The sequence below is a fragment of the Acyrthosiphon pisum genome, chromosome A1 (assembly GCF_005508785.2).
Source record: "Acyrthosiphon pisum isolate AL4f chromosome A1, pea_aphid_22Mar2018_4r6ur, whole genome shotgun sequence".
Classification (NCBI taxonomy): Eukaryota; Metazoa; Arthropoda; class Insecta; order Hemiptera; family Aphididae; genus Acyrthosiphon; species Acyrthosiphon pisum.
The window spans coordinates 18,109,032-18,134,859 of record NC_042494.1 but is presented as its reverse complement, the minus strand read 5'-3'; the positions used below and the strand labels follow the sequence as shown (position 1 = coordinate 18,134,859).

At 28.7% G+C, this 25,828-nt stretch overlaps 1 protein-coding gene across 6 annotated transcripts in view; it reads right to left on the bottom strand.

Annotated features, from left to right (window-relative positions):
* LOC100161626 (oxidation resistance protein 1) overlaps positions 1-25,828 on the bottom strand; it is a 190,348-nt gene that overhangs the window by 145,309 nt on the left and 19,211 nt on the right. Inside the window, exon 1 of one of the 6 annotated variants that reach the window (XM_008186203.3) lies at positions 18,626-19,028. The exons of 1 other annotated variant lie outside the window; for it this stretch is intronic. The gene's annotated coding sequence lies outside the window, so the exon portion shown is untranslated. Of the gene's footprint in view, positions 1-18,625; positions 19,029-25,828 lie in introns of those variants that run through there. 4 more of the 6 variants (XM_008186202.3, XM_016805528.2, XM_016805529.2 and 1 more) reach the window with 4 other exon arrangements.

Below are 25,828 nucleotides of genomic sequence, written 5' to 3'. Positions count from 1 at the left end.
TAAGGCAACGCTATACGCGTATACAATATACAAATACTCCCTTCTCGGCAACCCGCTCTTTTCGCCAACCCCGCGGCGTGTGTGCACACAGAGATTAAAGGGAAATGTATTCACAATAGAATAATGTAATAAATATTTAGTATTATTACACCGGGATGATATTATTATGTACACCCGACCTCGGTAAATAACCGTCACCGTGTTGGATCCAAAATTGATAATAAATGTTCGACCATTCTGAACTGCGTATCAGAAAATTATAGAAACGGGTGAATTGCTCGTAATATATATATATATTTATTTATTCAAATGGAAAACGGGTTTTAGTACCCAAAACTGCAATGACATCACAAGAAAACACCATAGAGCATCTTAAATTAAAAAGTTTACAGTCGATATAAATATTTAAAAATTGTTCAATAGTAAAGCCTATTTTTGGTCCTCATTGGCTAAACGAATCAAATAATGGTGTAGATGATAATTATGAAGGTAGTTAGTAGTAGAAGAAGTATAATATGATAAAAGGAGTGAAATTCCTCCGTTGACTAGAAAGCACCCTCAAGTTGATATCCACTATCAGAACATAACCAGATATAAGTTTGTTTAGAAAGGTTAGACGTTATTTTCCGGTGGTCAGATCGACTGGTCACACCAAGCAGCTGACTAATATGCTTAATAGTAATAGTCATGTGGAGAACAATTTATGTTTAGGAGAAAAGCAGCAAAACGCAATAATTTTCTTCGTACCCACCCAATCGTTTTCCAATCGCAAGAAGTCTACGGATCCCATAAAATTGACCAAAACTGGGCCCTACCAAAGAGCTACAGTATAATGATTTTAAAGAAGCTGATTATTTACAATCACGTATCATCCTCTGTAGAAATCCAACAAGTTTAAGAGCCTTACAACATACGAGTCCTGAATGTGCAATCGGGGACTAATTAATGTACGTGATTAGGCGTTAACCAAGATCACGAACTGATTCACCATAAAATTGTATTGCTGACCAATTATTTAATATAATATTTAGTACGTGTGGACTTGGAATTTAAGTTGAAGGGTTAGACCTTTTCCCCAACAAACCAACCGATCTAGATATGCTTGCAATATACGACAAACAAAAATATCTGCCCGAAAACCGTCAATATTATCATCGTTGTCCGTTGTAATATACGATCAATGATAACTGATATATTTTATCGTCACGACATAGCACAACATGTAATTATCAATTCACGAACAAAATATGATTAGTTGTGATACTGTGAATTACGGTATAGGTACTGCAGTAAAAAGAACTAGTTACTGGTTAAGCCCAGCGCGGATTCACAAGCATTAAGTCAAAATTCAGACAAATCTATTACATATTATTATGTAAATTTTATATACTTATTAATATGTACCTATATATAATGTCATAGCATAATTCATTATAATTTATATCACCATGTACCGCGACTGTGTAAGTAAAATAATTGTCAATTCGTATATTTTAATCCTATCACTGAGACAACATTAACTAATTAACAATAATAATATTATGATGACGATAATAATACCATCGTAAACACTAACATTATTGTATCTCGACCAAACGACAAAACGATGCCGAGTTTCGTTATTATTATTGTACTATATAATCGCAAATGTAGAGCGGTTAGAGTTAACGTTTAGAGCGGATTGTAAATCGTGAATGTTCGCAACAGTGTATAAATATTATAATAATAATATATAATATTATGCAGAACATCGCACTACAGTAAAGTTATAATAACAGTGCGAATCATAATATAGGTACCTATATATACTTATCAAGTCGATAAACACAACCTGCGCAACTGTAAAGTATATATTTAACGTCTGTACCATGGTTATAATATTATTATATAGATAGGCACTTTTATTTAAAAAATAACGCACGCCATAGATTTATGCGTCACAAACACTGAGATACCTAGCTAACACTACCTGTATATAATAAGTCTAATTATGTTGAACACTATCGTTACCTACTTCGATCATCTTATTTAAACGAGTCCGCTATAGCAGGGATGGGCAACTCAATATGCTACTAGAGAGACAATTTTTTGAAAGTGCGAAAATCTAGCGGGCATCAGAGATGGAAAGTAAAAAAAAAAGAAAAGCTATGCGGCCGCCAGTTGCCCATCTCTGCACTTATAGCTATCGATGTTTTTGCCCATCATTATCAGATCATTCGGATTATAATATATTATTATAGGTTCACCGACATTACCTTCGGATATTATAATATTGTGATGGGCACAATATAACTGAAACACTATTACCTGCGTGCGGAGCATATGTTGTAGGTGGCATAATATTATAACATTGTTATCATTATTATTATTATATTGGAGATAAGTCACATATCGCTCATTGTGAACGGTTTTTAAAGTGTTTGTTAATGCATATAGGATGGAATAATGAAAAATTAATTAGTAACGACGACCTATATGCATGGACGCGTATTATGTAGCTGCACGAGTCCACCACAGTTATATTTCTGATGCACACGAACGAAAAATTAAATAAATCAGAAGGTTGTGGACGGGGAAAAAAATACAAAACATTTTCGGTTACACTATACCTATATACGTTGACGAACGTATTACAGCAGTATTAATCTCTGTTATAATATACAGTGCGGATCACCGGGAATGGTCACCCTCATTTTTAACTTTAATAGGTAATGCATTTATTCGAAATACATTTTTTAATTTTTAAGTATACTAAAATGTCACGTTTTAAATTTGTCGAGATCTTTCAAACCCATTAACATATAGTCGTAGACCTAGCAAACAATATTATATAACTGAAAAACTACTAGAATTTCGATTTTGATACCGTCAATATTTCCAGACAAATTATCCGCCAGAATATAGAAAAGGGGGTGGGGTTATTTGAAAAAAACAAAAGTTCATAGCTATAGCTCAGGGAACACATTCAGATGAAAGGACACTATTTAAGTAGGGCAAGACATCTCAAGAATTTGAAAGTATAATCTTCAAGTGCATTCGGAAATTCCAAAATGTTGAATATTTGCAGCTTTATTGGGGAAAAAAAGGGGAACGAGCACGCTCGGCGAATCGTCCTTTATAATACCTATATATATATTTACAGTATATTATGTACGTTTTTCTCTACGAAGCCTGCGGATATCGTGTTATACCTAACACCAGCCGATGCATTACTATTATATAATATTATGTACAAGTAAAATCGGTTTTACTGGCGCAGACACATGTGTTCTATGCGATTACGGATATAATTGTGCAGCGCGCGCGCGTCGGTATAAAAAGGCCGACAAACACGCATCCAGCTCGCGTCAAGTCACATCATACACACTGCAACACGCGATAAACAGACCAAGTTAAACGTGTATTATGTATATTAATATATTAGGTATACGGCCGCCGCCGCCGCCGCCAACTGTGCGCTGTTTTGACATTATATATTATACGAATGCGTTTTAATAAACAGTTTTAAATATTAAAGTTTCGCCTACACGATGAATACAATGCGTTCTTGCGCTACTATATCGTTAAAATTGTCGGCTGTGGCAGCAGTTCGAAAATGATACCAAAACATCATAACGCCGTTATCGTGTGGCAGTTTACGTATATTATTAGGTATATTATTATATTTATGTGAATGTATAAATTAGAATTACAAAAATCATTACAATATACAGGGTGATTCGCCAAGCATGCTATTTTTTCCTTTAATAATGAACTAATTCAAATTGTGATCTTCGGATTTATTAATTCATACACACTCAAAAACCATATTTTGAAATTCTTGAATTTCAATTACTTAAGGAGTGTCCTGTGGTGATACAAACGTCTGTTTTTTAAATAAGAACCCCTTTTTTTTACTAGAAATCATTAAGCCGCTAAATTTTGGATGGCTCAGACGTTGTTTTTAGAAATGTTAACAAAGTTTATAGAGTAAGTAGTTTGAACCATGTTAAAAAATATACATATTGCTAAATCCAATCGGCGACTTACGGTTGCCCATCTAGCCATATAGGTTGAATTTTTTATAAAACTATTGGTCACTGACGCCGATTTGTCCGTGAACTGCGAGGTACACTAGAACTGAGATAGACTCAAACCAAGATACACATACGTACCTATATACTATATAAGATTTGCGACACCGCACACTGGTGAAGCCGTGATATTCAGCTAGTATACTAGTACAACTGGTAAGAAGCCAAAATATAAAATAACGCATGGTCGCATCGCAGTACCGTTAACAGTACCATATTAAATAGGTACTTGGTTGCACCACACTAGTACACTACCGTATATACAGAGTAGTCTAAAAGTTTAGAAACGGTAATTAGATTAATTAAAACTGATGTCTGATAGGTGAACGATATGATATAATTAATGAGGTAATTAAATATTATAGGTACCTAATAAATGTGCAGCAGTGTTATCTGTTATTGCTATATTATGTACCTACCTAACTAGGTATAAAAATAAATCTGTAAATTAATTTTTTCAAGATAATCTCAGGAACTACTGAACTGAAAGTTGTATCAATATAGATTTCTTGAGACTTGGAAAGTGTTTTAACTTCATTTTTCTGGCTCACAAAAAATAAACTATTTTTTGTTTATATAAATGGTTGCCATTGGTTATAGGTTATATTACTATCATAATTAGTAGAAATATGCCATATAAGCATTGGCCAGATTACGTTGTCATAGAAAAATAAATTATATTACCTATAGTAGGTACAATATTATTACTATTATCACAGATTATATAAAATAATATAAAATATTATATATTTTATATAATCTGTGCTATTATGTTATCTTTGATAATTATTTTAAAATGTTGTTTCTATTATATTTAAAACCAAAGATCTATAACATCTAGTGTTCCTTATGAAAATCCTCAATTTTTGACCAATTAGCATAAAATGTTGCATATATATTATTTGAGCTCTCGAATGGGTTAGGCTACTTTTTATCTTGGAATCCAACCCCTAAATTTTGGCTCACACGTATTCAACTCACGAAAGTCGAATACTTTTTTGTTTCTGTGTAGGGTTGCCATTGGTTATAGACAATACAATATTAATTATTATGACTGGATATACGAATAGATATATTAATTTTAGCCTGGTTGGAGTCGGGTAATATAGCTAGTAAGATTATATAATTATATAAATCAACCGGCGCCCAGAATACATTACACGCGGTAAACCATTATGTCTACTGCATTATCACAAAGAAAACATTTTAAAAACCACTTATTGTTGTATTCTTTATACACCCTGATCCCACAAATAGAATATTAAGTATTTACTCATACTCAAATAAGTCTTGTATGTACCGAACCGCTATAACTTTTAACGAGATCGTTTTATCGTATTTTTTTTTCATTCCGAGGAAACCTCTCCGAGGTAAAAGTAATTAAGTTTACTCAATGTCAAAAATATGTCTGCAGTATCAATAATCCTATATATCTACGTAAGAATGTTATGGCCTATAAACAGAATCAATCCTATACCTTAGTAAAATTCCGTTCGAACTTTACAGTCGAGTGTAGCTGCTATTAGCGCAATTCGCAAAACGGGTGAACGCACGCGATGACCATTATACGAACCAGCACCTGAAAGTCATCGAATGAGTCGATATTTTTCTATGATTCAAAGAATTTAGTAAGTACACTGTTCTTTAGAATTTTGAAATGTTCACGTAAAAATCAACTGAGTCGTAAACATTATAAATTTACTATTTAGTGTTATATGTTGAACTTATTTCATTGGCACGCATAACGAGACTTGATTCAAAAATCACGTACCATTACAGATAATACACAAGTGATATGTGTTTTGTATATATTTTAAAATATGAATTTTAACATAAATATGTATATTATATTCTGAAAATTCAACATTAATTCCTAATTAATTGACTCTTCATATTATATTATTTTTGATACACTTTCACTGCACACGCACTGTATACGCACGATAACTCGATTTTAATTAGCAATAGTAGAAGTGTATTAAAAAGAAATAGAAGGACAAACAATAGCAAAACACTCACTAAGTTATGGGGCCCTATAATGTATGAGTTGTATGTATTGGAGCAGAGAATGTAGTTTCAGATCTGTATAGAGACGAGGAGTGAGTAACTAGCAAATAGAGATGGAAAATCCATTTGATTAGATTACAGAGCTGTTCGCAAAGAAATGTAAGATTCACGGCACGTCTCTAGCGAACATCTAGATCTAATTTTAGTGACTAATAAAGTATTCCACTTGTTATTGAAGATCAATTAGCTTAATGCGTAATCTTTAATACGATATTTTGAAATCGAATACACAAGAAATCGGGTGGACGGGAGGTCATATTTTCTCATAACCTACATCTGAAGTTTACACGATAAAATACATCATTGTAACAATATGAAGTTATGTGTTTGAACACGTTACTATATATAACTAAAATAAAATAAAACGTAGTTTCAAATGCATTTAGAAATTTATAATATTATTTTTTGGCAATATTATAAAATAGAATATAGTATGTATGACAATTATTTGTTCACATATCTGTAAACTTACTGTAGTTTAAATTTCTATTCTGTGACAAAACACCACATTGGTGAGTGGAGATGAACAAATATAAAATTACCTAGTATGTCGTATGTTATACACATCTAAATGAGTCACTAAAAATAACTTGAAAATCTAACCGGTTTAAAATGTTTAAATACACGTCCTCCTAGTTGTATTCCAATTCCAATTATTCAAAGTAACCAGCACACGCTCAATTTTCTCCCAAAACGTACGAAGCCCACAAACAATAAATCGATATTATTCAGCTTCCGCGTTACCGTTTGGTCGAAGGTTAACAACAGAATATTTAGGTAAATATTTACTGATGAGCCATTTTGAAATGTCTTACCTACTCGACTTTTATGGCCACGAATCACATATATGCTGAAATTCAGTGCGTCGTATAATATTATGAAACTTTGAAGTACTTTTACAGCATTAATGTGTTTTGAGTTTTTTTTTAGTCCAATTTAAAGGTTGGCGAAAGTGAACATAATAATTATATTCTGCAAAAATATTTTTCCGTCAAACAGGTCTGAGTATATAAATGAAAAAAAAATTCTTATAAGAAAATTACTTTGAATAATAAATTAGTTACATTCAGCAGTTTAATAAAAACTTAATTAGAATATTTCTAGGGACACAACATAGGTAGCTGCTTTTGTTATTTCTGTATTATTTTTAAAGTAGCTATAGGTAGTACGATCAAAATGACCTTCAATTAATATCCCTGCTGAAAAATGTTTTCTGTTAAAACACACATTCCAACCTTGGAAAACCAATAATTTTCTCGCTTCGCTCAAAATTTAAAATAATCGAAAACCCAACCTATTGTCCTCTACATAAATTAAAATTGCTCATTGTAAATTGTAATTATTATTTTTTGTTCAACTATAAATATTTAAACACAAAATCATATTTCTATAACTAAATGATAATCAAAAAATTGGGTGTTAAACATATATAGATAATATATATAATTATTAGCTGTACATTAAATTATTATCTACCTATGTATTTTCATATAGGCTATAACTATAAATTATAACACGTATAATATTACAAGTATTGTGGATATCTATAAACTTTAAGAAATATAAAGTTTTTATGAACATGATGTGCCGATTGGCCGACTGGCCACTACAAAAAAGATTATACAACTTTTAAAGTATTTATGAGAATGAAGAATATATATACCCAAATCACAAAAGTTTCAAGTGAAACATTAAAATGAAAAAAAATAGTTTCTTAACTATATAATATAATAAATCCTTTATAGTTGATTTTATTTGCTAGTCAATTAAATATTGTATATTAAAATCACTGAGTCACACTTTATAAAATATAAGAAATGAATATGATTAAAAAATGTAATTTGTTTATGAGAATAAAATAATATTTATTGTAACTTTTATGGACTGATTTTTAATCGAACGCAATTACTATCAGTAATTCAAATATGACTATTTTACTGGCATAATTATACCTAACAGCTGATTAGATGCCTGAATATTTGATTTTTATTTGATTTATTTGATATATAACGGGCGGGAGTAACATAATACAGTAACTTTCACAATACAACAAATAATAAATATCATTTCGACATAGAAATTAGAAAACTATGATTATAATAACAAAGATGACAATTTACAATATAAACTAAACTATCTACATATAATTATATAAAATACAAAATAACATAATGGTACAAAAACAAATTTCTATGATATAATATAAAAATATATTATAATACTCAAAATTGAACTTCTGGAATAGTAGGAAAATGTATAGCTTAATAGTTATGATATAATATTATACAAGTGTGTTTAACTCAATATTTGATCTATATGACTTGGGATTGAATCAAAGTTTTTGGTAGTTGAAAGGAAGTAAGTACTGAAATATAGGTATTTTGAGAACATTTCAAATTGTTTTTATGCGTTATAATTTTTAACTTATAATTTTTAATTTTTAAGACAGAAACATACAACTATTTTCTACAGTTTTGGATGGACTATTTAAAATAAAAAATTGTAAGGAGTTTTTTCTAATTATAAAATTAATAGTGTTAGAGTAGGTAAGTTTAATTTTATGATTAATCTATTTTCAATGAAATGTTAACCATCATATTAATTTTTAATGAGATTATTAAATTACTATTTGTACACAGAAAAGGTATAAATAAACAGTAAACGATCATGTTTATTAAAAAATATAAAAATTAAGTATAAAAATGTGTAATTTGTTAATTTTTATAATTTTCACTACTTTAAATTAATTATTGTTTATCTTGTCTCGCATTCTCGCAATATGAATAGTTAAAATAGTTAGTGTAAATTACAAAAACAAAAAAATGTCAAAACCAGATTATTAGGTATTCGATTATTCCTAAATTTCAACTTACTCTAACATCGTCAATTTTGTAACAAGAAAAAACTTTTATCACAAAAATGGTCTATCTGAATCTGAAAAAAATATTGGGGGTGTCATTCGAAAAAAAATTTATAATGTGTATGCCGGAAGGGTTAACTTTTTTAAATTTTCTCAAAACTCCATTTCAAGCAAAGGTGATCCAGTTGAAATATTAAGTGTGTACTCTTATCGTGAACACGCTGTATAATATAAATATTATGTATACATAATAGATGATAGATGATTGAATATTGTCCATACTCTATACCGATTGCAAATCATAATATGGAATTCTTTTTTTTCGAGTTTCTTGAGATCAATGGCCACTGGCTGGTAATCATATATATATTTATATATATTATATACGGTTACGTTATATAATTACCAACAGAGTTAAATAATTTATTATAAAAAAAAAGAAAAATAATATAATATACTGGCGCAAGAGTTTTGCAGAATTTATAGAAGGGGCAATCTTACACACAAAGTTGCATAAATATAAATTTCAATGTTTGGTCCTAATAATTAATAAATATACTAGTCCCGTCAAGAGTCTAATAAAATATATTAAACATATTATTATTCTATTGTTTTATAATGTGAACTACAGCTCTCGTGAGTAAATAATTGGTGAATTAAAGTAAACGTGTTAAATATTAATAGTTAATCCAAGGCTGCTGCTAAAACATTAACGCGAGCACCAATGTCACCTTCACGAATATAATACAAACACAAAAATATAATCATGTGAAATTGTTTTTATTATTATTATAGCTTAGTACATCGGATAGGTACGTATATGATTATAATATTATTATTACATTATAATATAGATACCGTTGTAATATGATTTCATTTATAGCGATAAAAACACACAACACAGCCACACGAAATATAATAATATACAAGACCGATAGATTTCCGGTGGCTCGACGTCAATATATATCATAAGAGTCTGTTGGCGTCAAAACCGAAATTGGATTGTTCCCGTGCGCCAGTGCCAGGAGAACGCTTTTATATTATTATTAGGCCCACCACGACTGCTATACCCCTCCAGTCTCCCACCAACACTACACACACACACACACACACACACACACACACACACACACATAGTTACTGCCACTGACACAACGTCGTCGTCGAAGTCGCCGCCACTGCGTTTTATACGCGCGCCCTGCGGCCTTTTAGCGATTGTATTGCGAAACCAATAAAACAACTGAACCGCCATCCATCGGGCAGCCAGGATGAGGACGACGAGAGAAAGGGACCGCCGCCGCCATTACACGGTGTGTTGGTTTTTTAAAAAATATATATATATATTATGCATATTATAATACATATATTTAATCACGATTGTACTGTACTTTCGGCTTATACAGAGTGATTCACACCATATTATGCACGTACACCCCCATTTTCCCTTTAATAATTTATTTATTTCAACAATTCTGATTTTTATTAAATATGATCAAAAACCATATTTTTAAATATTTTTTTTGTACTACCTACTATTAAGGAGTGTCCTGCAGTGGTGATACAATCTACTTATCAAATGATTATGAAAACCTCCCGTTTTTACTGAAAATTATTTAGTGAATACATTTTTCGAACATTTTGATTTACCTCCCTAATAATTAGGTTTTAATTCATTCAAAATTCGAACGAGTAGTTTTTCAAGTTATTAAAATGGTTTTACAGAAATATAAAATAGATATACATAATATTGGATTTATTATATTTGGACCATTTCTATACAAATTATTAAAATTGAAAGATTAATGTTAAACACTAAAATGTTCAAATCACCATAGCCCCCATATCTTCTTAACCAATTATCATTGTTCTTAGACCTTATAGTATAAACAAAACTTGAATAACTCAAAAACTACCGATTCGAATTTGATTTTGATATGTTAGCATTTTCAGAAAATTATTCGCTAAATAATTTACGGTATAAAGGTGAGTGGGGGGGAGGGGGGGTTGTTATTTTAATAACAGAAATTTGTGTCTCCACAGTACACTCCTTAAGTAGTACAAAAATATGGTCTTTAAGTGCATTTAAAAATTCCAAAAACCAGATTTTGAATAACTGAATTATCGAAGGGGTGCACATATGGTTGGTGGATCACTCTGTATAAAGTACATATACCGGGTACCTACGACGAAACTGTGTGCAGGGAGGAAGGCTGCCATGATCGCCACCGATGTCAGTCGTACGTGCATCATGTATATATTGGTATATGTTATGCGCGCGGAAACGCTCTTGTTGTCCTCTTAATTGCATAACACCGGGAACCGTCGTGTATTATATTTAGAGGGGGTCAATTTGCCGGGAACAAGCATAAAAATAACAATACGACATACAGGCGACAACGACGTTGTTGTGTATATACGACGAGATAATGTTATTAAAGATACACGCACGCACGTGTCGGACGCATATAATATATTATCCAGAAAGTTTTTCCCCGGGGGAGCGGTGTTTTAGCTTGTGGGCTATTAAAAATACAATTAATGAAAAAAAAGAGGACGTAATATACGTATTTTACGAGGTGAAGTTGCATCGTATATACAATATAACTGGTACCTATACTCAAAAATCAATTTTTTCGCATTTGTATTAGGTATATAATTGAGTAGGTATGGACTGCAGTGTCGAAACTACTTCATTACGGTATTTTGTCGCTTTCGTTTGAAACGTTATACTTGAAATAAAAAAACTCAATAAAAAAACCTACGATGATATAGTTCTCTATATAAAAATTGTCAACGTTGTGAAATAACGAAAATAATAATATACACGTGAAAAGGTGACACACGACGGATATTGATGATGAGTGAAGGGGTTCGTGGTAAGACTCGCTGCTGTGGTTTGCATTCAAGAGAAATACACTTCGAAGAAGATAGTTAGTACAACTGTACGTAAGTGTCTCGAGAAGTTTTTTGTATGATTTGCAGAAGGATCTTATACAGATTTTTGGGGTGAGGTCTGAAAGTACAGAATTTTGAAACGTCTTGAATGAAGAGTGGTCCACGTTGAGATACAAATAAACTTACAGGCATGCACAGAAAAAAATACTTTACCTAAAATAAAATATATATTCGTATTCGAGTAAAGAATACAGTAACTATACTAAATAACAAGATGCACATTCGTATTGTTCGCTCCACTCAGTAGTCAGTAAGTGGGTACATCGAATTTTCTGTAGCCACTCTTCCGGCTATATTATTTCAAAACAATTTTTAGAATAAATTAAACACAAACTCGGGAAGGAAGGTTATTTTAATCCGTACAACTAATTAACCGTCTACCGCTAATTTTGACGTTAGGTATTCAATAACTCAATGCACATATTATTATATTTATTAATTATTACCTATACCAAAAATACATGGACATAATATACGCCACCGCCCTATATTATACGCTACGCAAATATTGAACTCTAAGTGCAAAAACAATATTTAATATCTACGCAGTTTTTAATGCGTTTTTAAAACATAATATCATTTAGGTTTATGTATAATATGTTTGTGTGCCTTTTCGATAGGAATGTGTACAGCCGAAGAAAACGCTTAGTATATTGTTTTGCAGTTATACGATGACGCATTATATTATATTATATACCTATAGTCAAATGAAAGATTTTTTAAACTAAAACCATAATATAGAACTGCGATCAAATATTTTACTTAAGAAATTAAATATTTTGTAAAAACAGCTCGATTAATATATTAATCTTCGTTGGTGAAGACTGAAATGTAATATCAATGTGTACGACACTATACAATATGTATAACCAGAATAAAACCTGTGTTGTAATGTTTATGTGTGTCTGTTAACGGTCATAACATTTTAAATAGACACACACATTTAATTTGTGTCACATACATAATTAATTCGTATTTATTAAACTATTTTATTAATTTCACAAAATGTAATATGGCGGTCGAAGATGCATTATTAAAATGAGTTCCTATGTAGCTATGTATAATATAATATGCCTCATTGTTTCAATCATGTAGCTTACAAATCAGAGCTTTTTTTCATGTAAAATAAAGTAGGAATCTACAACTTACTTATTTAATAACATTATAATTTATATAACTAATTATATAATTAAAACGGAAATACTGAGCTTTACATTACTACACAAATGATAATTCTAATAATAATATTTTATTGAAGATTGTAAATATTGAATTAAAATACCTCTTAAACTTGAGACTCATTTAACAATGTTCAAACAACTTCAAAAGTACTGATCAATATTTTGTACATTGAACTATTTGTACGAAAAAGAGAGCTACAGATTTATATTTTGCTCGACCCGCCAAACAAGTGACATGAATCGATGCTGACAGGAAGACCCGAGTTTAGAATGTCCCACGGGAATAAAAAGTCTCTGAATTAGGTCGTTCACGCAATAACTTTACTATTTTTTTCTCGATAATTTTTCCCTTTAAAATTCTGTTGAGGCGACATAATATTATGCTTATGTGTCATGTATTCATGTCAATAACTATAATTTATCTACATCCTTCAAATCAAATATAAATAATATTTTTTAAATATTACGTCAATACATATAATTTTAATTGCCTGTTAGTTGGAATTATGAGTACAATATTTAATAAATTTCTTTTTAAAGAGAGAGTGAAAGCACAAAAAAAATAATTTAAATTAATACTTTTTAACCAAATTTTTATTTTATTTTTTATAATTACCAGGCCTTTTAAAATTATTATTTCCATTCCTACATGAATATTATTTTTTTTTTAAATATGCTTTTAAAGTTATAACTATCTTTAATTAAATATACCTATAAATATATTATAATACATATTATATTATATACCTTTAATATAGGTACTATTGTATAAAAAGTAGAAGGAAATGTATAAAACATTAATCAGGTATTTTCCATATAAAATATAGGTACCTAGTTACTATATATTAATTGCATGAATAATAATATCTATATCCCATGGTATATACCTACCTTTAATGTTCAGTCAAAAAAATTATTTAAGTAAACAAATTTAATTTCAAAATGTTGGACATATACCTAAGCAATACATTTTTCTACAAAATTTATCTTTCCCTAACATCAGTTATTTTATTATCATTAACAGTTCTGTGAGATAATACAGTAAAGAGCATTTGTTTTCTTTATTTTTCTTTTATTTAATTTCCAAGTTGTTAGTTATTCCTTTTAAAACATAATCAACAAACTCATGTTTTTATTGAATATAGTATTGTTGCACATGACTTCAGCACTAGCACACATTCTAACTGTACTTTGCTGTGTGTATCTTGGGAGTTTGAGCTATTGGAGACATCTTTCATCTTTTGAGAAAACAGAACACGATTTGACCATTAAATTGTTGTTGTTTTTTAAGGTCTTTCCAAATGTATATATATATGATATACATATAATATATTTGTGTTTGTGTGTGTGTGTGTTTTGCTTTTAGAACTCGTCACCTTGACTATTATGTGTTTGGGATTCGTGATGTGACCAGGAAGGCCTGAAGATGAAAATACGTTTGAGGATTTTTAATATTCTATAGAAATACATTTATGTATACGTTAATAAATCCGAAAGAGAATGAGGATTGAATTCCAATGTTTTTTTAACCAAGTAATAAATGAAATCTAAAAGCAATGACAATAAGAGTCATATCATATATTTTTAAATGTATATAAGCACTTTGTTATAATGTCAATTTCAATTTTTAAGCAGTATTACAATAATTTGAATATAAATATTGAAATGTACCCAGTACTTATAAGTTTAAAATATACAAACAATAATTAATTTAATCTATTCTTTAAAATTTAAGTGGACCAAATACATATTTTGATAATTATAGTTAACTTAATTTAAAAAAAAATTATTTTTGTTTGTCAAAATATAATCTATTCCATTTATTCAACGTACTAATGTAGTATTCATCGAACAAATGTGTAACAATATTGAAGCTGATCGAATTTTATGAATAATAAAGAATAGTAAAGGTTTATCTGTTAATTAAACACATCATTAATGGAATTAAATATTTAATTCATTGTAATTTAAAATAATAAACAGCGTATTATCATTACCAACCCATAATAATTTACTACACATTAGTATTGATTTATAATGGAACGAAAACATTTAAAACTAATATATCTTTATATCTCTTATAAAAAGTTAATATGACCATATTTAATAAATACATATGAGACAGATCAAAAGAAACTTATTTATCGTTTATTCCGTTGTTGGCAAAATTATTAATTTAAAAAAACTTAGTAGGTATGTATTTAAGTTGTAATTATTTTAGTACTGAAGAAAAATAATGTATGTTTTTTACAGTTGGCACTTCAATTTTTTTTTTATTCATCAATTACTTTCAATAATTATGAAAAGCTTCCTTAACTTTTGAGTCGGTAAGTTCATTTAAAATATTATAAAATATTTAAGTTGAAATCTCGTTTACAACCATCAGAAAATAATAATTTATATTATTATAATATAATATTATATTAATTATTTTTAATAATTTGCTAAGTTGTGTCTATCAATTATATAACTAGGTAGCATAATTATGTTTTGGTAAAATTCATTGTGTTTATATTGATATACTAGGTAATTTGTTATTATATCGTACATTCATAACTATAATTATCAATTTTAACGAAATAAATTGCATATATTTTGATTAAATTATAAAATATAACTACAGAAATAATTAATCAATTCCAGAACAATTACATTTAAACTAATGTCTAATGTATTCTTACTAACTATATAATATAAATATGAAATATTGTATTTATTCTATAATAGATGATAGTACTCAAAAAACTTAACAAAAATAGATAAATCTCATTCACAAAAAAGCCCATTATTTATTTTTTCACTTATATTATACTCAAATTTTAAATTGCTCTTAAATTTTAGTTTTTTTTATTTCTTCTTTAATAATATAAAATGTAGCTATATCTAAGAATCATAAATAACTATTCATAATCCCTAGACGTATAACGATGTGCATAGTGTATACATTCCTTTCAAAAAAAACATATAATTTGTATTCACCAACTAACTTATGATGTTTATTTTTTATTTTATCATTATTACTATTATTATTATTATTATTATTATTTTTTTAACACACATATAAATTACTAATGCTATATTGTGTTTTTCAAGCATCGGCATGATAATTATAAATTCCAAAACATTACGGCTTGTTATTATAGTAACGTATGCTTTTATAGTGGGAGGTCCTGTAACCGTTTCCGCTTTGCCACATAGACTAAGAAACTGTTCAACTATTTAATAGATAAATATATAGGTAGGAACCTATAAGAAATAAATAACACAGTAAGAAATTTGAGAATTGTGTTAAATATTAATAAAAGCTCATAAAGAAGTACCGAACTCGCTTTCTTCTAAAACTCTATGCAATTTATAATATTGTTTTAATAATCTATTATCATAAATATAGTATTTATGAGTGTGACCGTAATTTTTGATAGAATATTTTTAACCAACGGCAATTTTCATAGTATTATAATATATAGTATGAATATTATATTTCAACTAGTTACACAATAATTTTTTTTTGAAAGATTATGATTTTTCAAGATTTTCAAGATGAAAATATCATGGTAGCCAGTAGATACTAGGTTTGCCATACAATGTTTAATTCCAGATAGGTAGAATATTGTTATATTTGATACCTATTCACTATTCATATATAGTATAATACCTATAACAAAGTTTGTAATGTTAGGTAACTAATTTTAACAGGCTATAAACGTGACCAATTATTTTATAACACCAGGTATCTGGTACATACAGAATCAGAACTCAAAATATATCCGAATTTCCCCGTTACTTATGTATAGTTTTATAATTTTAATAGCGAATAACTTAAGTTATTACACATATTTAAAATGATGCTTACATGTCATAAAAATAAAAACATTTAAATATTACTAATATTACTACGTACCTAGTTTATTAAATTAAATAAAAATAAACTCTATAACCAATACAAACTGAGTATTTTAAAATAGATTTTATCTAAAATAGGTTAGTACCTACCTTATTATAATATAACGTGATTTATTTCCAATCTTGAAAACTGCCAATTGGAATATTGCAATTAATTTACTTTTCTGACAAAATTCTATTTTTATGATTAGTCTAGAAAAGTGAAAGTTTAACCTTGAATTTTAATTCTTATATCCTATAACACAATGACTACAGTAAATGTACAAATAATGTTTAAAAAAAAATACCACACCAATTAATTGAATTGTTTTAGTTTAAAATATGAATAAAAATTACAGCTAACATTATATTTTTCCAGCATATAAAATAAATTAAAAATAATCAAATATCTATATTTTAACTTTCGATTAATAGAAGAATAAAATATTTATAACACTAAAAAATTTATCAAAATCACCTAATTTGAATACTTGTAATTACCTATACAACATATGCACTCATACCGATTTATTATGTATTTGTAATTTGTATGTTAACACGAAGATAATATTTTCCCACACGTTTATTTCATATATAATGTGAAAATTATTTTAAGTAAAACAGCCAACTTTGTAATTGATTCAAAGTAAAAAGAATATTTTATCGAAAATTTTTTTGGAAATCCGCCGAAGCGTTCGAAATCACCTCGTCACGTAGACACGATCAGCAACTTTCCCTAGTGACATGTACAAAACGTACAAAATGTCGAGTTGAAACTATTGTGTGATATTTTAAACTATTTATGGATACATAAAAACTACTACTGAAATTACTAAAATATATATATCAACTATTTGGTTTTGATTATGAATCATACAATCATTTCGACTTATAATAAATAAAGTAATTAATTATAAACGTTTGTCTTTTATTACCTGCTATAATTATTGTGCTTTATTTATTCAGATGATTTTACGCGGCAATTTTAAATTTGATGGACGCTTATAATGTTTCCCCTCAAGGATACGTATGGATGCCTGTATCCATTACCCACCATATATATACGAATTTTTAAAATGTATAAATTTACTCGGTTTTTAAAAAAAAATTTCACTAAGACCAAAACTATCGACCAATTTATTTTTATACCTTCATCAGCACTATGCTGCAATAATTTCATCGTAATATAATATAGACAATTACCGTTTCGGCGACCACGGACTGAGTTCATCGACATCATGGTTTACTGTGCGCGACTATTATTCAGACCGTAGTTAAGTAGTGGTTTTTTAATATTTATATTTTTTTTTGTGATTTTTTTGAGAAAGTTGTTTGCAAACCATGTACAAAAGAACAGCTGACAGATTTAAACTAGCAAATACTATGGTCTATGGTACCTAGTACCCATATACTATAATACCTACCTATATGGCTACATAATATATTGTAATATTATTGCCTACGCTAAATGCCTATATCATATACGTAATCGCACCACCTTCTACATCACATACACGTATATAATATGTGTACAAATATATTCGATACGTCAGCTGCGGTTAAAGGGTAAAACAACTGTTTATGCTATTGTAGCTGATATCACTTACTTAAAATGTGAACAGTCGTCGTTTTTCACTCGACGTGTACACCGCAACAATATTATAATGACGTCCGCACGACGGTGATACTATAAAGTAGTATAGAAGTTTAATAATAATATCAACAATAATTATGACGGTAACAATAATAATAAAAATAATAATAATGACGATGATGACGATTACGATAGTATAATAATATATAAAATATTTTCACTCGCACACAATCGCGGACAACAGGCGCATATGACGACGTATAAACATATATATATATATATATTACACCTATATAATATTATTATGATATATTGTATGGAAGCATAAAAAATATATATTCACTGCGAAAACGAAAACAGAAAAACGCGCGTGGCGAACGGACCGAGAGCAACGCGACTACTGCTGCTGAACTCGGGATGACAACCGGTTCGCCTGTGCAACCTGATGTAGGTGAGCGCGCGCTGCATCGCCGCCACCGCCCGCCAGCACAATAATAAGTATATACCTATATACCATATACCATATACCATATACCATGTGCGCCAGACGTGGTATGTACCTATAAATATAATATTATACCTACATAATATAATAGGTAGGTACGATAGCTGTATACGTCATGTAGGTATATATTATGTACTATATTTAGTGACAGTATGTTACTACGATTTTCTGGTGCGCAGGGGAATACGCGCGGACGGGCACGTGCCCGGCGTTTCCGAAACGAATAATTGTCGGCGGCGGCGGCGGCGGTGGTGGTGGCAGTGGCATTCACGGAAGAGGGCCGCTTTCGGACGAAAGGGGCACACTCTTTCGGCTTGCAAGTTGCTATAATGCCAGAGTCCTGTTTTCGTGTTGTAGGCAGTGTCAGTCTGGCTCGCATGATTGGCCCCATACAAACTTAGAAAAAAATTTAACTGCATTTTATCAGATACATTGCAATAAAATTATTTTATTTTTTTAATTAAAAAATAATATTTTATTACTCTGCAATTATTTGTAATTTTAACTATCAAAAAAATAATAATTATAATCAACATTCAACAGAGTTTTACATAGACATTTTTTTTACAATTATTGTACAAAAAAAATAACGTACCTATTATTGCTATTAAAATAAATTCAATAAACATAAATAATAACTTTAATTAAATAAATTATTATTAAACCGGTATTATTTTTTTTAATTCTTTGCTGGAAGATTCTTACATATCAATAATTTCATTTTTGTTTGTTAAATGATTAAATTATGTCGTCTTCTTCAACAAACAAATAAATTAAAGGATCCAGATATTGCTTATCGAAAATCTAAGTTTTATTTTGAAAATTTTAGTTTTGAAAATACTCGTTCACGTGATGACACACTTTTACATGCACCGAAGTTGTATAAGAACGGATTCGAATAATATGCATATTAAATAATCCAAACTTGGTCATTAGTTCAAAAAGAATTTGAAATGTTCTAGTAACAACTCACGAGTGATTTAAATATACGTTTTTCCATTTTTCTGCGGGGTTCCCCGATATTGAAAAATATCCAAGCGCCTCCTACAATCGCCTGGCAGCTGGGTGGGCCAATTGACACTGCATGTAGGTACCTAATATATTGTCAAAGCAGCAAATATTATTGTAACCTGTAGGTGTTACGACCACGTCAAAGTGAGACAAAAAATGTTTACAAAAATCAAAAATACTATCTCTGTCCGAACGAGAATGTTCTATAAATTATAATAATATAATACGTACAATGTACATTATACGATAATACTTGTAAGTATGCGGAAACTACATTTTCATTATTATTGTTTTCAAGAATAACCTACGGGACTATGTAGAGACTACAGAGTATATCTACTTTCTCGTCACATATGATATAGCTGGTAGGTACAGGTAAACCATAATCGACACAAAATTATATATGACGGATAGCGGATTGATTTTATGAACAACCGTTATTAAAGAAATTTTCGATCTAATATAAGTAATAACAAACATATTATACAAAAATATAAACAATACAGTAATTCAAAACAACTGTCTTACATGCAGATATACGTTATTTATAAATGTAAGACACGCATGGGTACTCGTATATCTGCTTCTGACTAAACATGTACGCCATATTGTATAAGAAGGCAAATTAATTACTAATTCAATAATTAGTCAAAACTTTTTGTGTCTAAGCTTATATTGATACATTTGGTCCGGTAAGTAGGAATTAACTATTCAATTTAAATATATAGATAGTAAATCCGTCACGTGTATCTTACAAGTACTTATATTATATTATAATATAATAACATTAAAAATATTAAATGGATAAATAATTTGGTTAACATCTCACATCCGAGATCATAGTAAATACCAAAGAATTGCCGAAGAGACTTCAACTGCACAACAGTAAAATAATAATAATAAGCAACCTAAATGGGCACTTGCCCGGAGCTTTGAAAAAAAAGTTGAGTGGATGCCAAGAGGTGGTTGGTAAGATGTCTATGATATATTAATTGTATATTAATTGTACATTTTTATAATTTATAGACGTATGGTTATAGTAGGTACAATGTTTAGTTTATAAAATACTTAATAATATGATTTAAGCTTAAAATAAACAGTTTCCTTTGATTATAATTTATAGGTAGTAAAATATTACTCACCACGCCACTGATGTATGAGTGTATGACACTCAACATGGCAATATAAGAACATATCTCTAACTAAAATATTATATTATAGTACCTATACACTTCATTTCAAGTACCTATAAGATCGTTTATAAGCTTTTCCATGATGACAATTAAAGAAAGAATTCATTAATTTAATACTGCGATCCCAAAACTTAGTTATCAAAGTTTAAAATAATATACATATTGACTTGACTTTTTAGTTATTACCTACTTGTTATTGAGATCTAAATTTAATATCTCGTTGATAAAACTAGCTTGTAAGTTGTATTAAAAATATTTCAACAAATTGAAATATTATCATTTTAACTTGTGCTATAAGTTATAAATTATAATCTAATTTCAAGAAACAAATGTATGCCGTCCCCGAATTTGCATAATTGTATTATTTATAAAATATAGTACTTATTACCTATACAAATTAATAATTATAATTTTTTAATTATATTTAAAATGAATATTATTTTAAAAATATCGAAAAATATAAATTTCAAGTTTAAAAATAAAAAAAAACTTAGTATACAATCATTTACGTCATATTTTAATAAATATTTCAATAACATTTCAACTATATTACTCATTATTGATGTATATACATATTATGTATAGGTAGCTACAAATCTACGATTCTTATAATTGTATTATATTCATTATTCTAATAATATTAAATTACTAATGCAGCAAAATTCAGCAAATATCACTTTTATAACATATTATCATTATTCTAACCTAAATATCCAAATCTATTCGTTTTCGTTTTCGTTTTTTTTTACCATAAACATTGAGCGACTTTTATCAATTTATTTTAAATTTAAAACAAAATTAAATATTAAAGGATAGGTATAGGTAGGTACTATAAAAATATTATTTCAGCAGTGCATAAGTCCATTTTTAAAGTAAAAATTAAGTTTCGGTTTATGAGATATAATCTTGTTGTTACATAACAACGCTTTATTATATAATTTAATACTCGTACAATGATTTACACAGTTATTATTTTTATAATAAAAATGTAAGATGAATATTAAATGTCACTGAAAATCAAAATGAAAGAGAAAATTAAATTATGTAACTATGTAAATTGTAAAGATGAAAATAAACAATGAAATTATGGTAAATTTTAAATAATGAAAATAATACATTTTAAAAATAATATTAAATCTTTTAAAATACTCGAATTTCAGTTCATATTAGATACACGATAACCTTTATTTTTATTAGTTCAAGATTTTATTGTTTCCGCTTTGAGATATTATAAAAAAAAAATATTATTAAAAAGTATAAAATAATAACATTCAAACATAATAAGTATATGACATACCTATACAATATCCTGATATCCTGAATTTAACTGTAAATTATTTTTAGCTGTTTATTTTGTTTAATAAGTTTGCGTTTACCTAATAAACTATTAATATCTAGATTTAATAAATTTGAATAAATAATAGTTGCTAAAATCTAGATGCTTAAATTGCATATTTTTCTGTTCACAAATTATGTCAATCTAAGTTTTAAATTGTCATAAATGTAAAGATTCATTACATATTTGAGTATAATACTGTTATAAATCAGTATATACATGCTAACTAGTAAACATCATAATATTTATTTATATCACAATATACATATATTATTTTACTAACAATAAAGAATATAATGAAAAAAAATTAATTTTTAAATAGCTTGACACGTGTTTGTATTGTATTACTGTTGACCATACATAGCCGCAATGATCGGTTTGATAGGTAGGTACGTCAAACCAAAGGTTACAGTTGCGTAGAAAGTTGGAGGGGGTAGTTATGTGTGTTTAAACACCCCCTACCCCCTTGGTACTATTTATACAAACGAAAATATGTTCTATAAATTATAATAATATAAGATTCAAATTTCTACAAAATATGTTGTCATATGATTCTATTTCATATTTGATATTATTAATATGATAATTGATGACTATAGTTTAGCTTAAGAGTGTGTAAAGCTCCAAACTCCACATGTATATTTAAATATAAAATTAAAATACCCCCTCTATAAAATCCTGATTAAATGCCTGAAAGATTATATAGGTCACTGTTTTGGTAGGTTAATATTGTGTGGTCATTTAATTTAGCCTAAATAATAGGAAAAATTGTAAAAATTAGTACATTTATTAATCACGAGCTGACAATAAAATGTGGAGTACCACGGCTACAACGTTATTTTCGGTTCTATATTTAATATTCAACTAAATGATATAAAAAAAAAATCACTTACCTAATTCAAAAAGTCAAGTAATATTCTACGATTATAACACTGCTCTAGTTTGTATGAGAACCTACCTACATAATACTTGGAACCAAGTTTTTAAAAATATTGAGACAGATCTATATAAAAACTATTGATAATTTGTGAGTTACTAGATAGTTTATTTTTAACATTGAAAAATCAGCTATATACTTTATTTTCTGCCTGAACTTTCTTTACCGATTATACACTACCGGTATTAAAATTCACAATGATAACACTGTTGAGAAATAGGCTTATGCAGAGGCATCATTTGGAGTAAAGTCATGGGATAGCAAGCACTTTGAATAGTATTTTTAATTTAATTGCATGTGGTTCAATGAAACCCTGGAGCAGTCGGTGGATTGGTGGGGTAGAAATTGATAACCCCCCCCCCCGGAGGACACATATATAGGCTTATGTCTCTGTAAATCAGTTAGATAATGTTATTAGCTTTAATCTAAGTATAGACATTTTTTATGACATGAAATGGAAAGTAAGTTGATAAAATAATTTATATAATAAAACAATTGTCTACGTGACATTATACTTTTTAAAGATATTAGACTATTTTACTTAGCACTTGTTGAATCTAAAAATACATTCGGTATAATATGTTTAAGTGAGACCTCAGGTAATGTTTTCAGTGGTCGGGAGTAGCGCGCGAATTGTAGCGACGCTACAGTAGCACGCTACTTTAGCTGTAGCGATTAACATAGCGTCGTTACAATATATACAATGTAGCGAAATACTATAGCGCGCTAGAAATTTACGGTTAGCGTAGCGAAAATGTTCATTATTTTATCGCTACTTCTAACCAATTTCGTGATAATTAAAATATGATGTACTTATGTTTAATTTTTTAATTAAGATGACTAGATGAGTGTATTTTTGAATTTTTCGGGTTTAACCCGTACCGCACTAATCAGTAATCATAGATTATAGATAAGACTATAAATAGAGCATTATTACAATTATTGAATACAGAACCATAAATAATAATTAATAGGTATATTAGTATTTTATTATCATTTATCACTATATTTTTATTTTTGGCATTCGGCGTTTTCTGTGTTTCTTTTAAGTATTACATTTTATATGAAAAAAAAATAGTATTTTAGATTCTATGTATCATTGAATTCAGATTTAACACTTCCATCACAATGACCTACACAACGACAAGGTCCACTTGACGTTTACACTATACAACGGAACGTAAGATGTTCTAGATCCATGCTTGCCATCAACTTTTTTGAAAAATGTTTAGCAGATCAAAATTCTTTGTAATCACTAATCCCCTTTCTGTATGAAATACTTTCTCTCAGTGACCGAATGTTTAATCAATACAAACTACTAATTGGCAGTTTTAAATAAAACGTTTAGGTGTCTGTTTTGAGTTTTGTTACAAAAATACATGAGATACATTGAATAAACCTGCCTTCCGAAATTACAAGAAAATAGTGGTAGGCATTAACAAATAATTATCAAGTACTCAAGTGAATATCTAAATAAACCGAACAATTTTTTTTAAAAAAATGTAGCGAAAAAGTATAATTTTTAATTATTATTAATTGTACATTTATTAATATAAACAATTTGCTATTTAAACAATAGCGTTAGAAATAGCGCACTACATTTAAAAAAAAGTAGCTTTAGCGATAGCGAGCTACTTTTTGGGGGGAGTAGCAGTAGCGTTAGCGTGTTACAAAAAAACAGTAGCGTCCCGACCACTGAATGTTCTTACTTAACTACAAACCTTTCAACACACACTTATCAGGGTCGCAATTAAAAAAGACATCAGCATTCAACCGAAAAACTGTTAAAAGAGTTTATTGTTTTGAACAACTTGTTTTGAATATCAAAAATATATTTTTTTTTATACATATTATAAAAGAACATAATTTATTGTCTCCTTTGCACCATAATGTTAATACTAGGTATATATATATATATATATATATGTAACTAACAAATATATTTTTTTTATTATTATTACTAGAAAACAAGAATATATTATACAATATGTACAATATGTACAAGTATACAAGACGGGATGGCATGATAGAAGGGGAGGTCTAACAAATACTTATACATTTTACCAAAAACAATGGCTGTCGAAAGGTTTTCGATATTGTCGGGACTCAGATTTACAATAATTTAAGAGGACACCACACCCGCATGTGTTGTCTCTGTTTTACAAACGCTTAACATACCAAATTTACGCTCAGAAATTCAAGTTTTATGCCGTTAGCTTAAAAATTATAGTGAT